Below are 17705 nucleotides of genomic sequence, written 5' to 3' on the forward strand. Positions count from 1 at the left end.
ATGCTTGTTTACAAGAATACTTTGTTTAATTGGAACATGGAGAACCACCCAAGAAAACAATACAACCACAATACTACATGGCTCTGGTCTTGGCTAATTAATTAGAGACTCTAGCTTGTGACAATCTTACCAAAAGGGCAAGAGGGGATGCATCGACGGGGTATAGCTCAGTCCTCTTGGGGCAATTGGTATTGTTTAATGGTCCTTTGGCAAGGTACCACCTCATTTGGACAGTGTTATGACCGCTTTGGCTTGAAACCTTAGCGGATTGTCATGGGTTAGGGGATCTTTGTAAAGGCCTCGTAGCGTCCCTATGCAATCACACCTCGGAAGTGTGATACTGTGCCTAGCTAGCACATTGCGTGGTTGGGTTCAAAGTTCTTCGGAACTTTTACGCGAATTGTGGTGAAAGTGTACAACCTCTGCAGAGTGTAAAACTGATATATCAGTCGTGCTCACGGTCAAGAGCGGCTTGTTCCCTCACATGATTAATAAACTTAAAGATGGATATAAATCACATTCTGGTTATTTCTTGTGGCCTTGCTGAGTACCAACCATAAGTGTACGCACCCTTGCTTACTGCTGCTCAGAAGGGAAAATTGCTGAGAAGTATTTTGAAGATGATGCTGAATTCTAGGCATACGCAACCCCCAGTCAATTGCCTGTGAAGTTTGAAGCCTTCGTTTCCAGGATAAGCTGTATAACTCTGATAATCTTTTAATTGTTGTTTTTACGTGATACTGTTACTGATTATTCACTTATAATGTCTCTATATGTATGAAACTTGATCCTGACATACATATAGTTATGCATTCGGTTTTGTCCTTAAAACCGGGTGTGACATCTGTCAAAATAGAAAATCGGGCAACTACTTGCACAATCGGTCACCATAATCAATAAAGTTTCTAAACAAATATTCGTTCCACCGGCGTACCGTCCGACCATAGGATCCGACAGTACGCTAGATAGTACGGACCTAACATAATCTGGCGGACTGCCATCTCCCCAAACGCGGATTGTCCGCCTATTACGATGTTCGTACATCGAAACCTTCTTTCAATATTTTCGGACGTCCGAACCGCTATTATTTTCGGATGTCCAATCCGCTAAAAAAATGTCTTTAAACCTGGCCGAGGCTTGCTAGCCAGAGGCTAATGGAAGGTATAGTGAGATTATTTTCGGACGTCCGATCCGCCTATTACCATGTCTTGTAGTTAAACCAGGATAATTTTCAAAAGATTATTTTCACAGTTCAAAAGATTATTTTCACAGTTCAAAAGATTATTTTCACAAAATCTGAGTGAAGAAAAAAGATGTAATTAAACCAGGAACAACAAAAAAATAGATCCAGAAAACACAAGAATAATATAGACTCAAAGGGCAGCTAAAACCTATCGCCAATTCAATTGGCGAAAGGTTACTAGGCCCTGTACAAAAGTACAGGACGGCTATCACCGTGCCACACCCGGCGGTACCTCCTGCCGCCAGTTCATTCGGCGGTAACGAGCTATCGCCGGATCAACTGGCGATATGTGGAATGGGCCGTGGCCCAGCAGACATACCGCCGGTTCATCCGGCGGTAGGTCGTTACCGCCAAACGAACTGGCGGCAGGGTGACAAATTTGCAAAAAAAATTTAAGTATATATTTTGATAAATTGAAAAAAAAAATCAGAGCCAGAGAGAGAACAGGTTGGGCCAAACAAAATAAAAAAGGAGATTGGGCTGCTCGGCTTGAAGGAAACAAAGAGCTAGAAGGGAGGAGAAAGAGATGGATTGGATTCAAAAGATTCTATTTTGAGCATGATTTGATCAAGGTGAAAGATTAGAGAATAGGAAGTACGATGGGACAAAATAAGTTGAATTCATTCCGGGAAGAAAAGAAAAACGGTTTTCGTCGCTCAAAATATATTTTTCAGGCTTGAGATAAATCTAGAAAAAAAATCTAGATGAATATTTTAATCCAAATATATATTCCGAGAATCCCAAAAATTCTAAGGAAAAATCCTAGGGATAATTTGGGACATGAGAATTTCAAATAAAAAAATACTTGAATCTCGTGAAAAAGATTCTAGAGCTTTTCATCAATTGGATTTAGCTCTAGGGAAAAGTGAGAATAAATACCAGAAAATTCTGAAAAAATTCTCAAAATATTCAAAAGATGGATAATTATATTCGAAAAGATATTCAAAACCCAAAATTGAAATTTTAGGGTGTGACAATTTTACACAAAGGCTTGGCTTTGATTTCAACGAAACTTACTCTCCAGTAATGAACGGAATAATGTTCAAATACTTAATATCCCTGCCAGTACAAAATCGTCTATCTATGCAGTTGATGGACATCGTGACCGCATACTTATATTTAGATTCGGATATATACATGAAAGTTCCTGATGGAATTAGCATACTGAATCCCAAAGCAAATCACAACATGTATTGCTTTAAGTTGCAAAAGTCATTATATGGCTTAAAGCAGTCAGGCTGAATGTGGTACAATCGGTTAAGTGAATTTCTTAAGTTGAAGGGATACACGAATAATGATGAGTGCCCATGCGTCTTCAATAAAAATATCATCAACATGATTTTGTATAATATCGGTATGTGTCGATGATTTAAATATCATCGGCAATGAAACCGATATTAATGAAGCACGTCATCATTTAAAGATGAAGTTTGTAATGAAAGATTTGGGTAAAACAAAATTCTGCTTAGGTTTACAACTTGAGCATTTACCCACTGGTATATTTGTATACCAAGCTGCCTATGTCGCGAAAATACTGAAGAAATTCAATATGGATAAAACATATCCTACAAAGACTCCCTTGGTAGTAAGATCCTTAGATATTTAGAAGGATTCTTTTAGACCACGAGAAGAAGGAGAACAGGTATTAGGACCACATGTCCCATACATGAGTGCTATTGGAGCAATGTATCTTGTTAATAATACCCGGCCAGATATTGAATTTGCAGTTAATTTATTAGCAAGACATAATGTTGCTCCTACCAAACGTCATTGGGTAGGGAAAAAATGGTATTTAGATACCTCAATGGCACTAGAGATGTTAGATTATTTTATAGCAGAAATCAAGATCCAGATTTGTTAGATGCTAGTTATTCATCAGATCCCCACAATGGCAGATCACAAACTGGCTTTGTATTCTTACAAGGTGGTACAATAATATCTTGGAAGTCTACACCATACACCGCATTCGTAAATGCATTGAGGGCATTGGTATGAGAAGGCTTAAAGGTTTGCAAGAATCAGGGGGAGAACCTCATTAAGATATACTACATAAACATCACATTACACTCTTTTCTTTATATGAGTTTTACTTTTAAAGAGATTTCTCACATAAAATTTTTAGTGAGGTAATGTTAACACATGGTAATTGCCATATTATCTATTTTTCCTCACAGAGGTTTTTCAAGAATAACATATGACAGATAATATATGACATATTGAACATAGATCAAATTGTTTTTAGACTATGTCTTTGGGATTACCTAAAGGCTCTATAAACTTTGGGATTTATATATATCATGGCGTTTCTCCTTATTTTTTCCATTGGATTTTAAGAAGTTTTACCTAGTATATTGATATACTTTGGTTTTTGCCACATGGTTTTCCAAAACTTCAAGATAATGACTGATGGCCAAACAAACGGTGCCTACAGAAGATTAATTGATCGAGGGGGAGTGTTAGGATTAATTAGTATTAATTAATTAGTGATCAATAGGATAATTACCATCATTAGCAACTGCTAATGATGGTAACCATTTAGGCCCCTTCGAAGGCTACGTACGGGGCAAGATGCCCGCTCAGTCACTGGCACATGCCTGTTCACCTTGTATATAATCTTTATTGTACAACAGACCACAGTTACACCACCTCTCATTTGATTCCATCATCCATCGATGTCCACTTTTCTTTAACAATAAGGACACTTGACCTTCTGGGATTTTGAACACATGTTTTTTATTAACTGGTGTTACTCAGTAATCACAAAAGTATCACTGAAGTATAAGTTGTGCAATTTTTTTAACCAGAATGGTCTAATTTTTATTCAATTAGAATAGATTTTAATAATTATTACCATAAGATTTTGTATGATTATACTTCCATCGATATTTCATTTTTAATATGAGTACTTTCTTCACCCCCACATGTATGACCGTCCTTTTTTCTTGTAAACATCAATTATATCTTTTCAAACATTTGACTGCATGCTGATATATGCTAAAATTATTAAGATGATATCATAAGTTGCTCTTGCATCTCGAGTTATTTTTATCACCGTTATTATACTTGGCAACTCAATTATTATTTATATATTTTAGGTTCTCCTCATATGCTATTTATTTTTGACGGTCTAATGGGCACTTGCTTTTTTTTTTGTACCCGCAATACCATAGTGTTAGTGTGTGTCCATCAATTGATTGACTAGGTACGAAGTATACATTGTCACACCTCCAACCATGGCCTAGGCATAACAGCCGCCACACCCTTATAAAAGTTAATTTATAACCCTATGAGGCTAAAATTCAATAGGGACAAAAGCGATCTTAATATTTCTTTTCACTTTATTGATATCTCATATATATTTTACAAGAGTGTGAACTAAAGCAAACTTAAAGTTGTACATATTTTTTTCTTTTTCTTAACTAATAGAGTCTTATAGTCTATTCGCTCCCATCCCCGCTTGGTTAATCCATTATTTTGGTGCTGCAAAAGGTAATTCAAAACAAGAGTGAGTATGAAGTCATACTCAACATACAAGCAAATGTAATGTTTAATATGAAATTTGAGAAGTAAAAATATCAATATAAAGGATTAACTGGTGCTACATATGATCACAAGCTTCCCAACCCGACAGTTACAGAGGTGAAATTTCACACTTTAAAACTCTATAGAGGGGTATCCTGACATCAACGGTCTCTACTAGAATACCATATTCTAGAAGAGCAGAATTCTTAAGCCCTACAAGAAATACATATCTTGACCTACTAGCACTTGATGGCTCCTACGGATCCATCACCTAGCATCCTATTCAGAACAAGAGCTATCCCTGATGGAGAATTTAGACAGTCTCATTTCTGAACCGTGACCGACACAATATTATTGCCGTCGCAACACTAGTTTAAAATAAAGTGCATGCTAGATTTAAAGATAGTACTGGAAAGTAAATAACAGCAAAAATTTAGAACGCACACAGAAAGTAAGGAAAACACCTCAATTGGAAATGTAAAACTCACACAAAAAGTAAGAGCAACACCTCAACTAGAAATGTAAAACTCACACGAAAAGTAAGGGAAACATTTCAACTGGAAATGTAAAACTCACATAAAAAGTAAGGGCAATACCTCGACTGGAAATGTAAAACTCACACAAAAAGTAAGGGCAACACATCGACTGGAAATGTAAAACTCACATGAAAAGTAAGAACAACACCTCAACTTGTAAAGTAAAATTCACACGAAAAGTAAGACAATACCTTAACTTGTAAAGTAAAACTCACACGAAATAGAACAAGATAAGAAGATAAGAATGTAAATAAACAGTGGCGTGAGGCTCGCTTGCCTTAAAGCTAGCACTACTGCTTAGCTATGAACTTCGAATGCTTTCATGAAGCTTGCTACCAGTAGCAGAGGCTACCTACGGCAGCGCCAATACTACTTGAGCTGCTGTTATTGGATGTGGTTTGTGTGTGGATCAAAAGGCGAGTATACTCTATTTATAGGCTGCGAGAGCTGCAACGGATTAGGCAGGGCTAGTTCTCAGCTAGTGTAGAGTTCCGTAGAATAGTGTGGAATGGCGTACAAGAGTGTAGAGGGCTGGCCGGCACGGCTGTAACTATCCTCCTCTCAATTTATTTTGCTAATTTATTTTGACCGGGTGCTAATATTTACTGCTGCCCTGGTTTCAGCGTGAAATAGGATAGCAAATAATTATTTACTAGCGCTGGACAGCACACTAGATCAGTCGAGAGCATACAGGAATAGTGTAGAAGCGTGGAGCATCGGCCATTGGCTGTAATTATCCCTATCTAAATTATTTTGTAAATTTTCTTATCACCATTGGTGTAGATATTTACCGTTGCCTCCTAAGCTCAGTGAGAAGGGGGTTCGGCTATCGCAACTTGCAGCTGGTAAGCACCACGTAAGCATCAGGTCAGCGAAAACCTTTTCTATTCACACACATGACTCAACACACACACACACAAATACAAGTAGGAATTATGGTAATCAAAATAATCACTAGATAGGTAGTATGGGCACATGATATTATTCTTGCATGCATGCGTAAGCAAAAGAATAATAGAAAATCATCACAGTACTCTAGGTAGTTAGCATGAGCTAGTTATCTATAATCTATTTATTTTATCTCGGGTATTACATACATATTCTGCAAAGAGGCTAGCACTCAAACTGATGTTTCAAGAAGACATTGAGACTACACCCAGGTATCTTCTATGAACTGTCTTTTGTGAAACATGTCTTTGTTGAAATTTCACCAGTGTGTCAAAATTTAGGATATGTGGTTACTTATGCATGGTATGTGAACACTAACAAAGCTTAGATTTTCTTATATGTTGTAAACTCACATCTAGCTAATAGTTTTTTTATGGAGATCACAGTTTAACTTCAATAGACGCCTAATAGCTTACAGACTTGCTGATCAAATAACCATGGAATGGTCATTCCAGTTGAATCTAAATTCTAGTCTTTCATACCTAACATTTGCAGACAAGGCCCCAGAAAAATAATAGGTAAGAAAGATGTGTGGTATCTTTCGTTATCGATGAAGACAAGCAAAACAGTTTTACATGTAATTTTTCTCAAAAAAAACTTTACTCGTTATTTTTTCTCGCATAAAAATTTTACATGTAATTTGTTGTGTGTTTATATTTTTGTGTATGATGTACCTTTAACTAAAAAACACAAATAAAATAGGCCAATGCTAGGCTTAATGCTAGGTACTGGCCTGTTTATTGCTTTGAGATGCATGCTTATTGCTTTTGGGATCATTGATAAGATAATTGATTGCTTTTGCTTCAAAAATTTTGAAGGTCACTCTGTAAGTTCTATTATTGTTAGATTTATTGCATGATTGAAAAGCATATATGTTAGTTTCTTCTGTGTATGCTGCTTCCATTAGCTGACTATTTGTTTTTCATCTACAAGTTTCAAGATGAGTATTCTTTTTCGTTACTTTCGTGTAATTTTCTAATAAAAGGTGTATTTAAGTTTGAAAAAGAACATTTTCTCCATATGTACCTGCGACTCTGTGATTTGTTTCTGTTCATCCGACCATATCTGTACTTGGTTTCATAGTTGAGTTATGTCAGATTTTCTTGATCATGGCATAGTCCTGGGAGTCGACGGAAGATGTGTAGATCATGCCTTCTTCTTTTCCTTCATGTTCTGATTTAGCAATTTTGTTTAGTTACATGACCTACATAAGGTGGACTGAAAATGATCTCAAATATCCTGCCCCCCTACAAAAAAAAACCTTAACTTTTGTGGTTACCATTAGTTCTTTTCTGAGTGTTCTGACTTTGTGAGAAATATCCTTTTCTTTGTGTGTGTACCTGAAGATACCATATTAGCACTAGGCTCCTCTCATATTCTTTTGTAGCACTTTAGGTGTACAATGTAGTTGTTTAACGATATGTTGTAAAGTTGAGATAAACTAACCAATGCAGGCAAATTGGTACTTGAGAACCGGAGAGGGCGAGAATATTGGAGCTAGGTATACCATTTTCCTATGCTACAGCTCCATTGAAGGGATTTGCATAGGACCCGGTGTGTGCCAAGAGGTGATTGCAACTACCTGCTGATTGTGATCACACTAAAGCTCTATGTGGTATTAAACTATCACACTAAAGCTCTATGTGGTATTAAACTTTGTCTGGTATGCCATTCTTTATCTCTATCTAATATGAGAATGCCTAGGTTGTTTGGATGTCTTTTATTTCGAAAAGGAATTAACATAATGATATGATTTTGTATTACAATTTTTCTTTTTTTGGGAAATGTTGTGTTCTATTTTTTCGCCCTCTCTCAAATATAATTTTGTTGCAATTAATAAAGTGTCACTTGCTATAATTTTGTTTTTTCTAATGCTACAAGCTTTTTTCATAATATCTTTTTAGTATGAGATATCATATCATTCTATAGGATGTAATTAACATAATTTATATAACATTTCCATTATTCTGTTGTATTACATTTTTTCTTACACTGCAAAAAAAATATTATAGTGTGTATCATATTGTATTGCAACAAATATTACACTGCAAAAAAAATTATAGGTGCTATATAAGGAATCTAAAGTGCTTACACTTTGTAACTTATAATATATCAGTACTGTATTTTTTCCTTGCTTAGAAAATCCATGGTTAAAAATTGTCTTCACAAATTATGTTATAGTTCCTTCCCTGGGCAGTCACTCTTGCTGTATTATACCTCTTATTTAGGCATTTGTGGTTGCTGCTGGTGGTTCATCAGCCGTGGGAATAACAAAAATTTCTTTGACTTCTTTGATTGTTCAACCTTTCCAAAAATACCCAAAGGTGCATACTATACCAAAAACATGCTCATGCTTATTATTATTTTTTAAGAAGGAATTATATAAATTCTAATTTTTCTTTTTGATATCTTGGGCTATCTCCCAGTAGTGCTTTGTTTATGGTCATAAGCTCGACCCTGGGGGCTTCTTCCTGCAGCTATCAATTGGTGATGTAGTTCCCACCTTCACCACCATTCGTTGATTGCGTTTGAGCTACAAAGTTAGTGCCATAGTGCTTCCACGAAACCTGTTATGCTTACGATAAATGAAAGCATCTACAACCACCCTTCTATACATTTTACTAGGAAAGTTCAAGAGGCGGTTAGAACCCTGGTGGGAGCATGTGGCTCTAAGCGAGATGAACTCTGGAGAGTCCTTATTTGGGCACGAATCTTGAGGAAACTCAAAGGTTTCATGCTTATTTGTGGACTTTTCTATCTTGGATTCTAGAGTCTGAGGAAGGTCCATGGCACAAAAGTTCTCCTCTTCAAGAGATTCAAAGTGAAACATTGGGCTAGAGGGACAAGGCTTTAACTTACTCAAGGGTGATGGAGGTTGTTCAGTTTCATAAAGATGAGAGATAGGGTTAGATGAAACGAATAGGGATACGAACTTCACTTCGTCGAGCAGATCATGGTCAACATGAAGCTCCTCCATTGGAGTTTCTAAGCAAGGGATAGGAGTGGCTAAAGCATTTTCCCTAAATTCCTCATTGAGGCTCCTTTGTGAAGATTTTTGGAGAAATGTTGGTAACTTAAAGGTTTCTTCCTGATCGTCTTCTTTTTGAATGAAACATTTAGCATCTTTCTCTAAAGAACACTCAGGAGTTTTGGCAAGGAAAAAGGCTTGCACTTCTTCAACTTGTTCTTCTTGGGGCATAGGTTCAGCCAAGGAATCCATTGACCGTAGGATCGGCGAGCTAAAAGCTCTACCCCCAAGAGTTACGTCGAGGGTTCCTGATGAGGAGATGATTTGGAACAACTTCTCGACGGGTTGCCCGATTAAAACATCAAAGTCTTGGACTTCAAAGACGTGGAAATCCAGGGCAATTTCTGAGTTTTCGTACCAAACGGGTACATTGTGCAAGATTCTGATCCCTTCAATGGTGGAATGAGGTCCAACCCATAGGGATCTCAAGGTTGGGAGCAAAGGGTTGTCACTTAGATGGCTAAGCGCAAAAGATGCAGACATGATGTTTGCTCTAACAGTGGGGCTATAGAGAACTGAGACAACAGTTCCTTGGATGAAATAGGGAAGTGTGTATGAGGGGGTTTGAATTCAAATTGCTTCGGGTGACATCTCCCCCTCATGTACCCATTCGCTGTTCATTTCGGCTGTCACCCCTTTGACTGCCTCTTTCAGGGAGGCTTTATCCGGAGGGGTTATGGGTTCTTTAGGAACTGGTGGTCTCTTCTCACGAGGATACATCGAGGTGTTTCCAAAGTTTTGAAAAATATCCTCCTCGATGTTGAAAGGAAACTCTGGAGGTTGAATTTCTTCTTCCTCCGTCGTTTCTGGTTCGGGGGAAGGTTCGGTGGTTGGCTCTAGGTGAGTGGGAGATCGGGATGTAGAATCAACCAACGGAACTTCCTCATGGTTTGAGGATCCCGCTCCTGGAAGGGTTTTGGTGAAGGATGTGTTCTCTAGAATACGATCTAAGAGAGCTTCTCCTTCGGCTGTGGTTTTATGTGTGAACGACCCTCCTGCGGTGATATCAAGCTGTAGGGCAGATTGCTTGCTAAGCCCTAACCAGAAGTGTTGAAGCAACACGTGATCAGGGATAGACAAGTTTGGGCCAGCATGAGTTAGTTTGGAAAACATGGCCCAGGCTGCACCTATGGACTCCTCATCCTGAAGAAAGTCAAGGATCTCTTTTCATAGGGAAGCAATGCGAGAAATCGGGAAGAATGCAAGACAGAACCTGTCTCTTAGCTCTTCCCACTCTCCGTTTACCTTCCCTACTTTATGGGCGTACCATTGTTTCGCTTTCTTAGCAAGGGAGAAAGGAAACAACTTCCACCTAAGTGTTTCTTGTGCCATGCCTGCGATTGACAGACATGAGCACAGCTGCTCGAACTCTCGTAGGTGATGGTAGGGATTTTCATCATCAAAACCCGAGAAGGATTGTTCCCGAACCATGGCTATGAAGCCAGGGCGGAGTTCAAAGCTGGAAGCTGCGATTGGCTTCGAAGATTGTGGTGGCTCTACGAACTTGCCCTTTCGAGCGAAGAATTGGTGGATAGAAAGGTGATCCATGGAATAAGGATAAAATAAAGAGAAAGGTAAAAAGAAAAGATACACGGGAAAACTAGGTTCGAAGATAACTACGGCAACTGTTCCCCGGCAACAGTGCCAGAAATGCTTGTTGACACTTCTTAGCGCAATCACTAGGAACGGGGTTGCTAAGCTCGTCCTCGGCAACGGCGCCAGAAATGCTTGTTGGTATTTCTTAACGTTCACAGAATAATCCGCAAGCGCACGGAAGATACCGTTGTAGAACTTCACTCGGAGAGTATTCAGGGTATCGTATTTTCACAGGAAACGGAGGTGTAACGATCTTCTGCCTAGTTTAACCCCGGAGAACAAGAGGTAGGAGAGCTTTGGGTAGTGTGGTTTATCTAAAGATAAGGATCGAGGTACGGTAGACTTAGGCTTTCACTCGTTTACTTCGGGCACCGGTTTGACCCAGGTACTGTTAGGGACCTCCGACTTGTGGCTCTACGTCGTACTCGGAAAGGGGGGAGTGCACTAATTACGAAGCAGCTTCGTAGCAGACCGACAGGGCTGTCACCACCTGCGGTCTACCCCGCAATACTGTGGAGTACGAGGCAAACAAAGGCAATCTAGGGCCTAGACACCACGTCTAATCCTTTGATTACTAATCTAGCGGCATACAGGGTTACCCATCTTTATCAGGGACCCTCTACTAGAGCATCCGTTACGAGAACGGACGATGAACCCGTAAACGAAAGAATAACTTAAGAATACTAAACCAAGAACTTAACAGAAGATGAACTCCGGATACTTACTCAAGTGATTCGTACCCATCGAGGTACAAGACGAAGAGAGGTCGACAAGTCCAGCTCTTCTCCGATCCTCCTCCTCGCACACTCCCTACTCTAAAGATACAAGTGGAATTCCTACCACTACTCCTCCAACTTGTGTAGAATGTGAATGGAATTGTGAATGACTTGAGAGGGGTGAGGGAGGCCCCTTTTATAGTCCTAATAGGTCGGTTCCTGGGTGAGATAAGGGAGGGAACGCTGACAACCGCCTTCTAGAGGATAAGAGGGATCTTCACGCCAAAGATGAGCCTGAACCGCCTCAGAAGGGGGTCGGCCCATCCATGGGTTCGGCCAAACCCCGACTAAGGCGGTTTGGGCCCATCTTTGGCTGGTGCACTCCTTGTGGGCCCCTTGTTCAGGATTCGCGGTGCCTGGCCTTGGTTGGTCCGTTTGCTCTGTCAAATGGGCCTCTTTTGGATTTGTAACGCAGGCAGCGATGTTCTATGTATTTCTGTTGTGTCTTTTGCTCATTTCCTCCTTATTCCGCATATGGGTGCCTGCAAACCAAGAATCACCAAAACTCATAGAATTGATTAGAATCAAGTCCTACAACTAGGTTTGGTGATTAAATGTTATGAAAAGATGCAGGAGTTGACGGTGTTATTTCTGACTTAAGGACCGTCAACACACTACGGCAAAGTGTCCCGCATGGTGGTGGCCTTCTTGGTGCGGTGCAGTCTGTTTTTTCTTTGGTCCCTGTCAAAGCCGGGTCATGGCGGAGATTTCGGCGACTACATGAGTGGGTTTGTGGGTGGGCGCTGCTTTAAGGCTTTTGGTTTGGCTTCCGTAGTCGCGTGGAGTGTGCGGCTGCATTTGAGGTACCAATCCAACTGGTTGGTTGTGGCGGTTTTGAGTTACCCGTGTTGATGTCGCAATGCAACCGGATGAGTATATGTTACTTTTTTTTTCTTTTTCCTACTTATGGCCTCTCAGGGCTAGTCTTTTGTACTTTTCTGCTATATTAATAGAAACTCGCACTATCTTGTGCATTGCGTTTAAAACTAATGTATAACCAATAGGGGTGTCCCCTCTTGTTACATGAAACACTATACTAAAATTGTCAGCCACTTGTTAAAATAAGTTGGGAAAATTAACTATTCTTGTAATAATTGTGGACGAATTCCATCTCTCTCGGTGAATCCTGAACGCTTTTCCATTATATAAAACGGCAAGGATTGGTCTTGATGTGTATATGTGGGTTGTCTACTGCTCTCATGAAAAACACTTCCAAACTTAACTAAAAAAAAAAACACTTCCAAACTATTCCCTCTCTTCAAGAAGAATCCAATACTAGCTTTATCTTAAGTTCAACTAGTTTAAGTTTGAACAAATTCATAGAAAAGGATATCATCATCTATAACATCAAATAAGTGTACTGTTAGGTATCATACTACTTTTAGATAGACGCACTTCAGATGGTTTGACTTGGGCATGATTTTCGAGTTGTGTCTAATGGGCCGAGCGTTGCTTGTTATTTGGTTGTGTGGGAGATTCGGCCCCATGAAACCGTGCCTAATGGTCACTGCCAAATGGCCAATTAATTAAACAGGCTAAAAGGCAAATTAAACCAAATCCGCATAGCACTGTAGCATTCAATAAAATGTTACAGGAGTTCCGGAAAAATCCGCATGCACAGCAGGAGGGTGTTGAAAAGCCCAGGTCCTCCGATCCTTCGGTCATTTAGATCACTTTGTATTTTGGATTTTTAATTTTTTTGAAGAAAATCTTCAACATTTGAAGTATTAAATGTAGACTAATTACAAAACTAATTACAGATCTCGTCTGTAAACTACGAAACAAATCTAATGAGCCTAATTAATCCATCATTAGAGCATATTTACTGTAGCAATTTGTGTCTAATCACATCCTAGTTAGGCTCATTAGATTCATCTCGCGATTTACAGTCCATTTGTGTAATGCAATTTATTTTTCGGCTACATTTAGTACACCATGCAAGCGATTTACAAAAATTTTAGATTTTGCATTTTGGGATCTAAACAGGTCCTAACTAGCCCGCCAAATAGATTTCCGCTCGGTTAGGTTGGGCTTCTGACATGTTGGTGTTTTAAGAGGGGCAATTCCATGTACGCAATAGGAAATTTTACGCACCCTTTATATGCCATCAAAATTTAAATCATCCCTTTAGCGCTATTGGAAACAACACAGGTGTTAACTGAAGGTCAAAAGGATATTATTACCCCTAGAAAAAAGAGAGTATTTTTCTTGCTATCCCTTGCGCACCATGGACAAGTTGTACCGTTGATCACAGGAGCCAGGCGTGACCCAAAAGAAAGCAAGCGCGGGGGATGGGGAGACAGAACCTGGGATGGCGGTGGAGTGGAAGTCGAGAAGCAGCTGTTCCTGGATGAGGTCTCCCGGCCTGAAAGAAGAAGCTCCCGTCCTCCGCGGCGCGCCGGGCTCCGGTCGGGCATCAAGTTGAGGCCTGGCATGGGGCGTGGGCGGGCGAGGCAGCGGTGGAGGGGGAGGGGCTGTAGGGTGAAGCCAAACAAGAAAACTACTAAGACCCTCCCAATGTGTATCCAGAGTGATGCCCTGGTAAGAGAAGATTGTGGCGTTACTTCTCACACTGTGACAGCCGATGCCAGTTTCGACCGATGCCTAAAAAATTGGAACGCATGTACTGTTTCTCACCTCAGGGCGCAAGATTGGACACATAGCTCAGTGAAACGAGCAACGGATGGACATAAGGCCAATGTCAATGGAGAATTTCATGGGGGTGTTTTCAAGGATGACACATCATCTTTACAATCTGTTTGCGGGATGAAACACCCTCTCAATGCACAATTTTATAGTACAATTTCATAGACTAATCTGAACATTTAATTGCTGCATGGTTTTGTGATCAATTGTGCCATACAAACTATGTAGCTAAATCCAAATTTGTTGCCAATTGCTTTACTGCGTGTTTCTCGTCAGTTGCTGCCCCATTTGCTCCATATATTTTTTTTGTTTTCTTTTGCATACTAGAACATGATCATACTAGAACTAAGATAGCTACGAACATGCAAAACCACGAGAAGCATCAAGACCAGGAACGTTAGGCGACCCGTTTTTGAAGTTTGTTGGCCGCAAAGACAAAGTTGGGCCGGAGCTCACCTAGGAGACGACAACGTCGGCCATGGCAGTGGCAAGGCCGCTCGGCTAGAGGGCCTCCCCAACGAGATTTAGGGCTGGCCGGTGGGTTTGATTTAATTTTGGTGGAGGGAATTTGATGAATTTTGGAGATTGGCAAAGCTCGGTTGCTTGGTTGGCCATGGCTGTCGGGAGATTGGATCTTGCCTCTGCTATGGCGAGGAGGGGGCGAACGCGGGAGGGAGGAGGGAGCACGAGACGAGGAGAGGGTGAGCACGGGAGCGAGGAAGGAGCATGAGATCGACCGGATGAAACGAAAAGCGCTCAGTGCGGGTTTCATCGTGGTTTCACGGTGTTGGAAACATCGGCCCAGAGGTTTCATGGGGATGAAACGGGTTTCATCTCTCTCCAATTAAATTTCATGCCATGTCACCTATTTTGTTTATGTGACTTCTTATTAAATGTTCATGAAATTTTTATGAAACCTGTATTGAGATTAGCCTAAGAAAATGCTACTCTATTTTGTGTGGGTCCCTAGCTTTTGTTGATAGCTTCGATGCCACATTTTTCCACAAACTGCAGCCAGTTTCGGTGCCAGTTTACTGGCTGTGGGACCCGATTTTTTTAGACATCGCTAGCGCATTGTGGAAGGTCTAAGGTTGGAAACATTAAGCACTGATGAATAGTACTAAATAATATTTTTTATTGATTTTACCAAATTTCATCGAATCCAGCGATCCCGATAGCTGCATGCACTGGCCAGGGGGGCCACTAGTGGCCGTGACGTCCGGGGGCTTCGCCCTCAGCGCGCTCGCTTGGAGCGAGCGGAGTCATCTCCCGCTTGTCCCTCCAGGGGAGCCCCATTCAAAATTCTGAGTTTTGTTTAAACACAATTGGAATAGCCTATCTGTATTCTGAGGCATCGTTTGTTTTTTTCAGTATAAGTCATAAGTCCCGTTATATCGCATGTTTAAACACTAATTAAGAGTACTAAACATAGAAATATTACAAAATTAATTTCATAAGTCGCAACTTAATCACGAGACGAATCTATTAGTCTAATTAGTCCATAATTTGACCATTAATTGCTACAGTAATTATATGTTAATTATGTATTAATTATACTTGATAGATTAGTCTAGAGCTCTAATTGCGACTTATGCAATCAGTTTTATATTAAGTTGGCGTTTGAACATTTAAATTGACATCCAAACATTCCATGTAACAACTATTTAAAAAACCAAACAAGGTCTGACTCTTGAAAACAGAAATAAAATTTTGGTAGATCATCCAGCCTTCATAAGGTTGACTGTTGAGAAAAATGAGTAGGAGTACCTATGGAACATGCCTTTTTACCTTATAGGAAATAAAAGTGGAAAATTAAACAGAAGACAAACAAGAAGGTGCCATCAGAACCTCTTCATCACGAACAGTATGTACGAGAGCAGATCAACCTCGTACGGGCAGAACTCGGGCTCCGGGTTCAGTTCCCATTTCTTGGCCTCCAGCTTGCTCACCTCCATGGTTTCCAGCTCGAGCAGCAGAGGGCTCACGGTCTCATCACCCGCCTGCAAGAAGAGTGTGCCGCTGCCCTCGCAGAACCATGAGAGCTCGGCGCCCCTCAACCATCCGTTACAAAAATCCGTCGGCCGGGGGATGCTCGCCTCCTGGACACGATACCACAGCTTCCACTTCCTGGCCGATCCGGCGCAGCATTTTTCGCGAGCCCACACCTCAATCTCGCCGCGCTCCTGGACGATCAAGCTCAGCAACGCCGCCTGCGACCCCGCTGTGTCGCCCGCCGACGACGGCAGCACCGCGAGGCACTTCTCCGGCCGCCCGAACTTGTATCCCCGCGGGAGCTTGACGATCGACGCCTCTTCCGCCGCGCCTCCGCGCCACCGCCACGTGAGGATGCGGTCCCCCGAATCCGTGGTGCACAGCCAGTGGACGGTGTCGCCCAGGACGACGGGCCTGGGGCGCCGGGCGGTGCAGGCGAACTCGCACGAGGCCTCCCAGTTGCCCCGGCCGCTCGTGATGGGGCAGGCCAGCGGCGGGCCCCAGTTGCCGTCCTCCGAGGAGAAGATCTGCACGTAGAGCGTGTAGGGGTCGCCTTCCGACAGCTCCGCGACGAGCAGCTTGAACGACGAGGGGGCGATGGGGTCCACGTCGAGCAGGGCGTGGGACATGTCGAGCACGTCGTGGGGCGGGAGCACGCGTCGCTCGCCCGTGGTGGGGTTGCACACGGACAGCTCCACGGGGTGCAGGCCGTGGCACCCGACGAGGTGGTCCGTGGCGCTGTTCCTGCACCGCCGCCGGAGGACCAGGAGGGAGCGTCGGGAGGCCACGGGCAGGTAGGGGCCGAACTCGCAATCGGCGGCGCCGTCGCGGCCCGTCGCGGGCGGGAGCGCGGCCACCGACGGGGGTAGGCTCGCGGCGTCGGAAGCCGGGACGAACGCCGGCTGGCGACTGGGGTCGCCGCTCTGGTGGTACAGGCCGAGGAGGAGGTTCCGGATGGAAAATGGGGCTTGGCCGCCGTGTTCCCCGCCACAGCGGTTGAGGAAGCCGCGGAGGCGCCGGAGGAAGGACGCGTGGAGGATGCCGCGGCGCAGGGGCTTGGAGGCGGCCGCGCAGCGGATGACGTCGGAGATCGTGGGGCACCTTGCGACGACCTCGAGTACGAGGTCGTCGGGGAGCAGCTGCGTTGGTTCCGCCTCCGCCTCGGACTCCGTCTTGGTCCGCTTTCCTGGACGAGGCTCCATCTCCGTCGTGATGATCGGACGAGGAGGAAGGCGTACGCGTAGGCTATATGTTGCGATCCGCGGAGGAGGTGGGCGGTTGGCGGAGCCCGCGAGGTGTTCGGATTCGGTGCGACGAGCGTGGGTTCGAATTCAACGGGAGCGGATAGGACTATAGGAGGCTTTTTCTACGAACGACCCCGCTCACCACGGCGGATCTTCGGAATCGTTTCCGATACG

Source organism: Panicum virgatum, chromosome 5N (assembly GCF_016808335.1).
Source record: "Panicum virgatum strain AP13 chromosome 5N, P.virgatum_v5, whole genome shotgun sequence".
NCBI classification, from domain to species: Eukaryota; Viridiplantae; Streptophyta; class Magnoliopsida; order Poales; family Poaceae; genus Panicum; species Panicum virgatum.